We start from the raw sequence: 13,179 nt of genomic DNA, 5'->3' as shown, positions 1-13,179 counted from the left end.
AAAGTTATTCTTGTAGTCTGTGTATTAATTCGCCATAATACCTACAGACTTTACAGGGACAAGTGGTGGGAGTCGGATCAAGGGATTTACATCTGTATGTGGGGGTCAGAGACGGTGTGCCCCGCAGACATATCCATTGTTTTCCACCGGCAGTGGCAAGATGCCGGGGATGGGATAAGGTGGGATACCAGCCTGAAGGTGTGTGCTGTCCCGTACACCCAGATCCCAGTCAATGCCACTGAGCTTGTGCCCCGCCCACGGCACAGGTGGCGAGGTTATCCAGGGAAGATTGCCCCACCGCCACCAAGGCACCAGGGAATGGGTTGGTACTAGTCCCCACTGATCAGATGCTGTACCAGGAGGTACACTATGCGGTAGCCTCCGTGATTTTAAATCTCACCGAGGTACATTTACCGGAGTGGTGCCCCAAAGAAACAGAGCAGTTATACGAGGCCCTATTAAACGACATGTTCAAGAAATTTTACGAGTTCGATTTTGCCCACGTGGGCAAGACCGAACTCTACACCACACACCGAGAATTTTTGGGTAATGCAGGGAGACAAAGAAGGGGTGTATGGAATGATGTTTTTACTGCGTTTAATACTGGGTCCTCTGTCAGCAACAGTTTAGATGACATAGAGTTGCAGACCCAGATAAACGGTTTAAAAACACAGTTAAAGAGAATATTGCTGGATGAGAACAAGGTAGTGGGCTCGGAGTTCCATGAGGACCAGGCCATGACGGTCCATTTAAAGGAGATCATAGCCGAGTTGGAAAAGCACGCAAAGACAGTAAATGCTCTCATAATGGAGGACAGATATGCTTCTGACCAGGCTGCGCAGAATGAGGTGTGCATGTTGTTAAGTCTGTGAGTTGTTCAAGTAATTAATACTCAGACTTAATCAGTAACAATAAAACAGGTCTTTACTGGTTGGAGGTAGGGACTATTCTGAATACAAGATTACTGCACAGTGCTTATATACCGGTGTGTTCACCCCCGGTATTACGTCTACAGCAGCCTGAGAAAGTAGTACATCTCTTAAGGTGGAACAGGCTTAAGCTCTCTTAAGGTGGAACAGGTTACATACACAACACTCCTCCCTTCTTAGCTTTATAGTCATCCCCCCCATTTAACATAACGTAATAACATATATGCATATATAACTTCATGTTTAACGTAACATATCACAGATTCAGTCTCTGCGGAAAACAGTTCACAGATTCAATCTCTGTGGTGTAGTCGGTTCACGTTACTCATTCAATAGTCCTTTCATGGATTTAACAGCTTGAACTTCCGAACTGATTTGGCTCCATTCGGAGGGACCACGTGTGTGATCTGGTAGAGGTGATAATGGTTCAGATGGGTCATCTTCTGTTTTTACTTTTCCTTTTCTGCTTCTTGGAGACTCTCTGGGCTCCATTGTCAGCTGCCACAGCTGCCAGCTGCATGCGCAGTTCCTCCTTCTCTTCCTCCTTTTTTTTGTAGTAGAGCCACCTTCTCCCGATGTTCCGTAGACTTTCGGTGCTCCTCCATGATTTCTGTATGGTGGGAGTCGAAGTTACAAGTTGGGCAGGACAGGACATAGTAATATTCGGAGTCGTCCGACAGGTCAGCGAGAGGGTCGTCTATTTCCTCCATACCCAGCTGGACGTTAGCCAGCTCTTGTTCCAAATCCAGACATCTTTCCTGAAGAGACTTCTTCATGTGCACCTCTGCCTCCAGCTTTTTCTGGGCTTTCAGCAAGTCGTTTACTAGTGACCTCATTTGTGATTTTAATACTTCAACTTCCTTTGGAGATTGATTGATCGGACTATGCAATCCCTCTACCGGAGCAGCTGTTTCAGCGGTCTGTTGTTCTACATTGACGTGAGTCAGCGTACTTTTGGCATCCAATGGCTGCTCTGTTGCAGTCGTTTCAGTCTGTGTCGTCACATCAGCCATCTCAATGACTTTTGAGAGCTCCGAACCCTTTTCCTTTGAAGATCGCAGCTCGTGTTCAAGTTTTTCCCATTTCAGAGTCTTGTCCCTCAGCATATGAAGGAGTTGGCTGACCGTTAACTCTTCTGACACCAGATTATGGCACGCACCTTCAGAACCTGAATCAGCTTTGATTCGTTCGGCCTCCTCGCGCAGATGGTTGGTGTGCTCCTGCTCCATTTTCTCCATCAGTTGCTTCTGTTGCCTTTCCAGATTCTCCCACTCTGTAACAAAGAACTTTTTTATTTCATTCATCTCTTGCTCAAAACGGCGAATCATTTGTTCTAATTGTTGTTGCTCAGTGGAATTCTGTGCTGAAACTTTGTCTTTTGCACATGGGTTGGTCTTACCATCATCAGTTCTAGAGTCTGGGCTGATTATCTGCACCGAGTTCTCACTCTTTATGGCTTTTAGCGAATGCCAGTCCATATTTATGTTTCTAAACCACTCCCGGCCTAGTAGTGGTGGACCTCCCTCCGGTAGCACATATAAGTCCATTATTTGACTTCCTTCGCCCTTGTTGGCCACTGCAACCTTTATTGTCCCGATGGGGTACACTCTCTGCCCCGTGTAGGTTGTCAATATAATCTCCGTATCCTGTAGGGGAATATGTTGGAATAACCTTCTGTAATCTTTCTTATTCATGACCGACAATGCCGATCCAGTGTCCAATTCCATTTTTACTTGGACTCCTTCTATCTGAAGAGTAACCCAAATTGTCTGGAGGTCTGCACCCTTACCAACGTTGAGTACCCTTAAGCTAGCCAGTTCAATACTGCTTAAGCCAGCCAGTTCATTACTGCTAGCATCTGAATCGGACTCCTGTTCGGCCACCTTGTGTACTTTTGCGTATTTTCCTTGCGGTGACTTCTTGTTGCTGGTCTTCTTCCCTGACCTGCATACTCTAGCTATATGTCCAAGCCTACCACAAGTTCTACATTCTTGGTTTTTAAACCAACACTGGTTCTAATCATGCGTTGTCTTTCCACAACGATAACATTTGCCAGAACTCACACCCAATTTGTGTGCACTGAGCTCCGGTGACCGTAGCTGCATTACTGCCGTGCCTCTCGCTGCGGCTTCGTGTGCTGCTGCCATAGTGACCGCCTTCTCAAGCGTCAGCTCATTCTCCTCGAGCAGTCGCTTTTGTGTATCCTGTTTAAATAAACCACACACAAATTTGTCTCGTAGTGCATCTGTCAGTCCCGTTCCAAACTGGCAATATTTCGCTAATTTACGCAATTCCAGCAAATATTCAGCATTCCTTTCATGCTGTAGCTGCCTTCTGTCATAAAATTTAAATCGTTCCGCTAGCATCAGCGGCGTGGGGTTTAGATGATCTTTCAGGACAGTAACAATCTCATCGAACGTCTTATCCGCCGGTTCATCTGGTGATAACAGGTGTTTCAATTGCCCGTATGTCTTCGCACCCATTAAATTTAATAATGTTAGTGCTTTATCAGCCTCACGAATTTTATTGGCCTTACAATAATTTTTAACTCATTCAACATATATGGCCCAATCTTCGATGTCACTATCAAAGTTACTAATATTCCCGTGTTTAGGCATTGTAGTACTTTATCAGATTTGCAATTTCTCAGATTTTTTTTTTTTACTGCTATCCAAGATGGCGGCTTCCCGCTCTTGCCGTCGTCCTCTGCCCACAAAATGGCGGTTTTCCCGCACTTGGCGGTCTTCACCCGTCCCCCCGACGCCGTCTCCCTTCAGCCCCCGAGTGCGGCCCTTATCTTCGCCGCGATCGCCCGAGTGCGGCCCTTATCAGCGGATGCGATCGCTGGATCGCGAAGTGGCTCCCGACCGAAGCGGCTCTCGGCCCTTATCTGGAGATGCGATCGCTCTCGCGGCTCTCGGCCCTTATCAGGAGATGCGATCGCTCTGTTGAAACGCCTCCCGCTCGAAGCGGCTCTCGCGCCCTATTCCTCCGGCTTCCCCAGCCCCGTTCGTGCGGCCAACGCGGTCGACTGCCTGTCGCGTCGCTGCCCGGCTCAGACAACGGCTTACCCACCACCAAGCTGGAGAAGAAGCTGACGGTCGCCGATGGAGGCTCCGAGGTCAGGATGTCTTCCAGTGGGGTGGAGAGGGTGGAAACCTCTCTGCAACGTCCTGGCTGTGGACGAAGCTGCCGTGGAGTGACTGCCGCAGGGTCCGAATCAGACTCGTCGCCAGTGTTAAGTCTGTGAGTTGTTCAAGTAATTAATACTCAGACTTAATCAGTAACAATAAAACAGGTCTTTACTGGTTGGAGGTAGGGACTATTCTGAATACAAGATTACTGCACAGTGCTTATATACCGGTGTGTTCACCCCCGGTATTACGTCTACAGCAGCCTGAGAAAGTAGTACATCTCTTAAGGTGGAACAGGCTTAAGCTCTCTTAAGGTGGAACAGGTTACATACACAACACATGTTATACGGGGCGTGGTTACTGGGCGAGGGCCACAGTAATCTGGAGGATTTAAAACAAGGTTTGGTCCCCTCCTGGATTAGCAACAAGCACCTCGCAGCCCTCCACCCTTTTGAGAATGCATTGAGCCCATGCCAACTCCGGCTAGCCTCCGAAGCCTATCCAGTCCCCGTGGATTGTGGGCGGTCGAACCACACAATCATGGGAGTAGGAGTTTGGATGCCGGTCATGGGTAGGACAGCCCGACCCGCGCCAGTATACAGGGTTGAGAACATTGGAGTCATTCAGGGGGGTGCACACATTCGTTTCACAGCGGTCCCGCCTTACATCATTAAGTGGGAGCACGCTATGACAGGTACTGACCTCTCAGGGTGCCGGAGCCGGGGAGCACACATAATCCTTGGTCCCCAGCACTTGAATGCCTTTTCAAAACCGCAGTGTGGGTTCAGAGCTGTTGACGCGAAGCTTATAAATTTTACCATGGAGGCAATGGCACAAGGCCATGTTCCCCCGCAGGTAGCATATTCAGGTGGGAAATATTGCGTCACCACCGGCACGTCCCACTACCAGCATGCACAGCATAGCTGGTGTCCGGTTAGTGACAGCAGTTTCTGTTTTAAACCTGAGGCAGAAGTTCAAGTGGCCCAGGAGCAAATTGTCCCCATTCCTGAACCCTCCACTGTTCACCTCACTGTGAAGGAGAATTTTACGAATTTGCAAAAGTACGTAGCGCACTTTGGCTATGAAATTCCCCCTCTCCCTGAATGTCTGACCAAAATACTCAAAGCCGTTATAGTTTTGCAGAAACATTTTTATACACTCGAACAGAAAACAGTAGAGATAGGGACTAAGATATTGGATATTGTGACTCCACCCTGGTGGAAAATTTTCAGTAATATAGAGGCCCCTTCGTGGATCAGACTGGCTTCCCACATTCTCGTGGTTTGCCAGTTAGGGATAGTGTTGTATTTAGTTTGTATTCAGTGTAAGGGAAAAGGTCGATGGTCAGAATTCCGAAACCAAAGATTTGGAAAGAACATTATGTAAAGGTGGAGGGAGATACGCCGGTTTAAGTCTTTTGCCCTGTATTTTGAATAAAGGATTGTCGTTTCTTTTGTGTTTGTTATTTTTAATAAAGGTTTTTCTTTTGCTGTTTTTTTGTGACGCGGTTTAATAAAGATATGTGTACCAAGTGGTGCAGCGGTGTTGGACCCCCTCCATGCTTGGATGTGTGTGTAAAGTCTGTAATTTTACTCTCTGTATGCTGATGTACACTACATTTTCACGGAATGGGAAGTGCATGTGTCGTGGGTATATTAGATAAGTAATTACAGGGGAAGGTTGACTATGGAGGGTGAGAAAAATTTTGCTCACTTTAAAAGTATGATACTTCAAGCAAGTTTTAGTATCACAGGGGGAATGTAAGATTTGCAAAATTTCTGCATTTCCCCGAAGGCTGTTATTAATAAATGGGACCCTGCGTGGACATTTTAAATCAAAAAGGGTACCCAAGATGGCGTCCGTGCCTCGTGGCAGAAAGCCTGTGGGATTTTAAAATGGACTCTGCAACACAGACAGCTTGTGGATCGAAACCAAAGCTGCAGTATCTGTGAAGAGAGACTTTGTATTTTGAAACCAGACAGGACTCTGAATTATGCATCAGACCAAATTGGAGACAAATCTAAATTCAGTTTAGGTCTATAGTTAAGGCCATCAAGCAGTCTACATATATTATCAGAAACAGATTAACAGAGCCATCGAGGCTGGACAGGCCCATCAAGGAACTTTCATGACAATACAAGTCAATTATTGGGCCGGTAGACGCGATTACCGGCCATTTAAAAACAGTTCGTATGGATTGCTACCATTATTTAAAAATAGCCCGCCAAGATTAAGACAAAGAACTAACCTGATTTGGCGCGCAGATAAGGGTTTTCAAAAAAGGTATAATTGAAGGCCCCCGGGTAGCAATCGCCCTCTGTGTGCTGGTGCTGCTGCTCACCCTGCTCTTCGGCCCCTCGCCCTCGTGGCTGCCGCTTTTTCCCCATCCCGCGCTTACCCCCTGGCCTTTGCCCGTGCCCTTTTCCCACTCCATCTAGACTCGCCCCGGCACTGGGTTGGGTGGACACGGACAATTCAGGCCAGGCTGTAAGATTCGAAATTTTCAGCAAAAATCACGCAAGAAAACCGGATAAAATAAGACTGTTTATTGACCAAAGTAAGCTTGCACAGAAAAACCTTTGATAAAAGGGCATACAAAATGGCCGCCGGGCCCCGTGATCAGTTTCTGAACCATTTTATTTCTGTTACTGCAAGCCAGACAGGCTTGTGGATTGAAGACAGTAAGCCCGCGAAAGCCAGTAACTGGGAACCGAAACTCAGGAAAACAGCATAAATATTCAATGGATTCTAAGTACAGGATGGGGCCCATCAAGATATGGGCGGACAATGCAAAAACACTTATACCCATTTATTGTACAAAGGAGAAACCGTTTAACAGCCATCAAGGAAAATCTCCGGACCGATCAATATGCGAACCAAGTCGCGATGACAATGTAAAAGACATTAAAAGACATTATCGGCCAGGAAGGCCAGTTAAGTTATCACCGGCTCCCGTTACAAGACAAAGCGCCCCTGCAGAGATTTCTGCCCGCCAAAATTAATACAAAGACAGGACTATGATTTGGCGGGAGATAAGACTGTCCCAAAAGAGTATAACTATGGATTGAAAGTCCATCTAAGTTACTTCGAACTTCACTTCACTGCTGCTTCTTGCTGGGCGACTTCAGACTTCTACTTCTTCAAGAACTTCTTCTACAAGGAACGAACGAAGGATGGACGGTGCCCGGATCGGCGCCTCTTCCACTTTGGTAGATGCGGAATCGATGAAGACGTTTCGTCTTTTTAAAGACGGACGATTTCGGTGAAAAGACAACGTGGTCGGTGTTCAGCCAAACAAGGCTCGGCCACGACGAGAAGACGATGAGGGTGGCCCGGGTACTGGGGTCGGGAGATCATCGACGACCCAGGCCGACGGAGAAGAAACCCTCTGGAGAACCGACGATCCAGGCCGGAAAGATTCTCCCATGTGCAGGCACTTCATCAACAGCCTGCAGCTGAAGGTCTGCTCCATGAACCCAAATCCACAATAGTGGATCTCAACCTTGATGAGCGCTCATCGAGGCTGTGTCTACCCCACCGCCTCGAGGGAGAGAGAATATCGACAGCGCCAGAAGTTTCCAAATCCACGTGACGACGGAAAGCTGTGCCAAAAGACTGCGAACCCCCTTTTTTTCGCGATTTTGAGAGTGGTGAGCATGATCCCAAGTTCCCCAGGTCGAAACTTAGTTTAGGTATAGGGGAGGGAGTTAAGGGTAATCGTAATGTTTCCCCTTTTACGATGTGCCGTGTGTTCCCCATTTCCATAGAGTCAAGTTCATAAATTTGTGCATGATTGTAGTAACTTTAATCTGTGCCTATGACATGTATTTTGTAATGCTTCAAACTGTTTAAAAATAAAAGCATCCATTTCGTGCTATTCAACCTGGTCTATTGAGTTCTTTCTCTGCACTACTGCTCTCTGCACCTAAGTCCAAGGTCTAGAACCGTAGGGGGAGTGGGTCGAACCACTCAAGGGTAATTATTGCACGAAGCCTGGCAGGAGACCAGAACGAGCAAGAGAAACCCCCTACAGAAATGGCGACCGCGGCAGGACCTTGGCAGCAGGAAAGTAGTGTGTTAGATCAAGGTCTGAATAAACGAGATGTGATGGATGAAAGAATAGCAGATTATGTTTTTAGAAAAGTCAACCTCACAAAGCAATGGATATCTGACCTGTTGAGAGATAGGCACCCGCTAGACGCAGCCATCAAGTGGACAGCGGGTAAAGAGCATAAGAAATCTGTAGAGAAGGCAGCCTGGCTGATGTGCTACAAAAAGCAAGTCCAGCTTTTGGACCAGGTCGTTGCAGCACAGACAGCCCAGGTCAACGGTTTGCTTAAAGATGTAGAGGAGAAGGTTGCGGGAGGTCAGCAACTGATTGAAGCGCTTAACGCGCTGAATCAGGAACACCACTCCATAATTCGCTGCCACGAAACCCGGGTAGAATATATAAAATGTCAGGTCATTGAAGCCAAGGCCAGTGAAGGTAGAATGAGAAACAGGTGTTTCCGTCTAGCCAAACAGATAGAGGCCCAAGAGGAAAAACTTCTGGGAGCCAGGGCAGCATATAAGATGGCCATGGAGGATAGATCTGAGAGCACCGACCACAGCGCTTGCCGAAGGGAGCAAGAGGACCTGAGAACGGCCCTAGCCAAGGCAAACGGGTTGGTGTGTCTCATAAATCCACCAGCGAGTCAGCTATTGCTTGCCAAGGAATCCAAAAGACCGATTCCACAAGAGGCAGTTGGGGTACCAACTCCCGAACTCTCTGCGCCTCCTGCTTATGATGAGTCTTGGACTTCGGGGTAGGAGACGGAGACGGTAGAGGAAGAGAGCCCTGAGGTAGAGCAACCCCAGATAGTAGAGTCAGGGCCGGCGCCGATGTGTCCAACTAGACACCGGAGGCTCGGTCCAAATGAAGCAAATGGCGATGACGGACCCCTTGAGAGTCAGATCGTAATGCCCCACAGCGCACGACAGCTAAGAGAAATGATAAGTCACATCCCAAAACTCTCCGAGTCAGGAGATCCCTCCGTGCATTTCAGGGACGTGGAGCAGACCGCAGCAGTCAATGACTGCGACGGGGTGGAACAGTCTAAAATGCTGCTGTTCTCCCTGGACAGTTCGCTCCTCCAGTGTCTCCCTCACAAGAGCAAGAGAGGGCACAGGGACTATGAGTTGCTACGGGATGAGATCCTGGAGATTATGGGAGAGGGGGACGGAGCTCCGTTCCTCCGTTTAGAAAAGACAGTGCAGCTAGAGGGAGAACCCCCACGGGTTTTCGCCGAAAGGTTGTGGCCGGTGTATCGGCGCAGCTGCCCGGGCGGGCCGGCCCGGGCTGGGCTGAATAACGAACAAAGGGCTCATTGGCTTCGGTGCCTGGTAGCAGGTTGCCTGCCAGTAGTGAGGGAGCAGGCCAAAGCATGGTTTGACCCCACTAACGCCCGCTCCACGGAGGATCTAGTACTAGATCAGCTCACGATCAGTTATAGGAACAACAAGGGCAAGAAAACGCCTGTTGTAAAAGGAAAGGTGCATGAGGTGAGGCCCGCAGCCTCTGCTAAAAGGGAATGGCGTCAGGAGGGAAATCGCCCTCCCCAAGCCAACAGCAGTTGTTACGGGTGTGGGAAGGAGGGTCATTGGCGCAAGGACTGTAGGAATCCATGGAAGGATAAGAGAGAGAGAGCATTCGCCGCAGCCCAAGACCGAGCCCAAGCCCAAGTCCTAGCCCACGGTCAGATAGTTACCCCAGCACCAGCACAAGCACAAGCCCAGACCGCTGCCCCAGCACCAGCCCAGAACCCAACCGTAGCCCCTGCCCCAACCACAGGGGGTGGTGCGGTCATGGATCCCGCTGCGATCGAGTCAGTCTTGGAGACTATGCAGTCTCTGATGACCTGGCAGGGGAAGGTAGCGGTCGCCTACAGCCCTATCGCCCCCGAGACCCCAACCGAAACACCTAAATGACTGGCGCCCGCGCAGCCCGTCTACTTGTGTCCGCTCCGCTATGACGCCTGGAGAAGACCTGTGGTGGAGATGGAGGTGGAAAGACAAAAGGGTAGTTACCTGTTGGATACGGGAGCTTCATGTACCGTGATCCACACAGATAAACCTTTCGCCTCACCTCTGTCTGCCCAGGCTCCATACTCAGTAGCGGGTTTCACAGGCAGGGAACAGGCTGGCGCGTACTCCATCCCGCTCTCCATTCAGTTGGGAGCACTCCACACCACATGGACGTGCATCCTATTGAAGTGGAATGAGGGGGGTGAAAAAGGCATCCTCGGGGCCGATTTCTTGGTGGAACACGGGATCCTCGTGGACCTGAGAAATCACTGTCTCTGGGGAGCCGAGAGCGGTTTAGGTAAGGTAGTCGTAATCCCAGGGAAGGAAGAAAAGGGGGCCCTATGCACTATGAAGCCGTCAGGAGGTTACGATCTCGAGCTCATGGTAGCGAACGTCCCAACGGACTTGCAGGCGTGCGTGTCGGAGAATCTGACCGCGTTTGCCACCCACAAGCACGACTGTGGGAGAGTCACTGGGTTTGAAGTCAGCGTAGACGGGGACCCCATGATCCGACCCCAAAAGCAGTATAATTTCCCCAAGGAAGCAGAACCCGACATGGAGACAGCAATATCTTCATTGGTGCAGCAGGGCGTATTGAGAACAATAGCCACTCACGTGAACTCCCCATTATGGCCGGTAAAGAAGCCGGACAATTCGTGGAGAGCCACGGTGGACTACAGAGTCCTCAATAGTAACATCCCAGCCTGCGCGCCCACGGTAGCAGCAGTTGCAGACCTAATAGGGAGCATTCCAGCATCGGCGACCACGTTCACGGTGCTGGACATCTCGAACGGTTTCTGGTCCATCCCGCTGCGGCGGGAGGATCAGTACAAGTTTGCCTTTACTTTCAAAGGGCAACAGTACACTTGGAACTGCTTGCCACAGGGTTTTCACAACAGCCCCAGCATTTTCCATCAGTGCATGGCGGGGAGTTTAAAAGAGTTTAGCCAGCCCAACCAGATAGTACAGTATGTGGACGACTTACTCCTGTTCACAGACACAAGGGAGGAGCACGGCCCACTATTAGCCGAATTGTTGGAACTGTTAGAAAGGAGAGGTTTCAAAGTAAACCTGAAGAAAGCCCAGATCGGCCAGCAGGAAGTCAAATTCCTAGGTCTGGCCATCCGTGCTGGGGAAAGAGCCATAGATAAGGCCAGAAGGGAATCAATACAAGATCTGCCGTTTCCCAACACAGTAACGGGTGTAAGGTCCTTTTTGGGATTGACCGGGTACTGCAGAGATTTCATCGAGGACTATGCTGCCACAGCAGCCCCGCTACTTCGACTCTTACACAAGGGAGTCGAGTGGTCTTGGGATGGAGGGTGCCAGGCAGCATTCGAGAAGTTGAAAAGAGATCTGCAGACCGCGCCAGCCCTAGGGGCCATAGATGGGGGAGAGGAGTTCTTCCTGGAGGTAGCCGCTAGTGGGGACAGCCTGAGCGCAGTGTTGCTCCAGGAGCGGCACGGCAAGCTGAGACCAGTAGTTTATTCCTCCAGGGTGCTCACGGATGTAGAGAGGAGTTTCTCCAATTGCGAACGGCATCTCCTGGCCATGCATTGGGCTGTGAACAGATCAGTGATCTTCACAGGAACCTCTCCCATCACGCTCCTCACCCATCACACCCCCACAAAGATGCTTCTGGATGGAAGGATTAAGGATGGGACCGTAAGCAGCGCTCGGATTGCGCGCTGGACCCTCCTCCTTTCTCAGATGGATCTCAAAGTTAAAGGCCTCTGCGCGCCAAGGCTCGCAGCCAATATGGCATATCCCGGGACAGCCCATCGATGTTCCGTAGAAGGGGTATGGGAAGTCAACATAGGTTTACGGGCCGGGATACACCCCACAGGCCGCGAGATCTACGTAGACGGTTCTAGCACAGCATCTGCTGGCGAACGACTCACAGGGTGTGGAGTTTATGACCCTGCGGCAAACATTGCCCTGGCGATTAAGCTCCCCAGCACTATGAGCGCACAGCAGGCTGAACTGTCCGCGGTGGCGTACGTGGTTACCCACCCCGAGATTTTCCCAACCCCATACACGATTTGCTCAGACAGCATGTTCACCTGCAATTCGTGCACAGAGTACCTAGCCATCTGGTCCCGACGCGGATACACCTCCGCGGACGGGCGGCCTTTAACAGTTAAGCCCTTGCTGGAAAAGATCCTAGCAGCTGTGGGTGAGGAAGGGGAGGTGTTCATCCATAAGGTGAAGGCTCACTCCACCACAGAACCCCGCAGCCAGGGCAACCAGCAGGCGGATGCGCTAGCCAGGGAGGGTGCCCGCAACGGCATTCTCTGGGACCCCTATGAACCCGGACCCGTGGCGGCGATCCAAGGCAGGGAGGGAATTCCAGGGAACACAGGGGGGACACCGCCCCCAGACCTAAAGACCGTCCAAACCCTGGATCCCGCCCTAAAAGCAGTCCTAAAAGCCATCACAGAAGGCAAGCAGGTAGAGGGTCCGTACAGTGCGGCAGCCCTCACAGTCAAAGAAGGTATGCTGTTCCGAGAGGAGCAGTGGGTTGTGCCGCAGCAGCACCGGAGGGAATTCCTGCAACTGGCCCACGAGGGTCCAGGAGCGGGACACCCCGGGCCTGAGGTCACCTGGCAACGGGTAGAGCAGGCGGGATGGTGGCCGGGACTTCGGGACGATGTCCGCGAGTTCTGCACAAGCTGTCTTGTGTGCGCTGCAAACAACCCAGACCCCCACAAAAGGAAGGTGCCCATGGGGCACATCAGGAGGGTAGAGGGACCATGGCAGTCGATTCAGGTCGACTACATAGGGCCCCTGCCCGCCGCCCAGGGAGGCTATAAGTACTGCCTTGTCCTGGTAGATGTGTTCACCAAATGGGTAGAAGCTTTCCCGTGCAGAACAGCTACGGCACTGGGTGCTGCTAAGATCTTGATTCGGGAAGTGTTCTCACGGTGGGGACTCCCCCGTTTTGTAGAGTCCGACCAAGGGAGTCAGTTCACCGGTCAAGTAATGCAGAACGCCCTCATGCTCTTGGGCATTGAGGGGAAGTGGCACGTAGCATACAACCCCCAGTCATCCGG

This window comes from Somniosus microcephalus, chromosome 4, assembly GCF_052327205.1.
Source record: "Somniosus microcephalus isolate GS21.2 chromosome 4, FLI_Smic_1.0, whole genome shotgun sequence".
Lineage (NCBI taxonomy): Eukaryota > Metazoa > Chordata > Chondrichthyes > Squaliformes > Somniosidae > Somniosus > Somniosus microcephalus.
The sequence above is the reverse complement of the archived record's forward strand: the minus strand, read 5'-3'. Positions refer to the sequence as shown.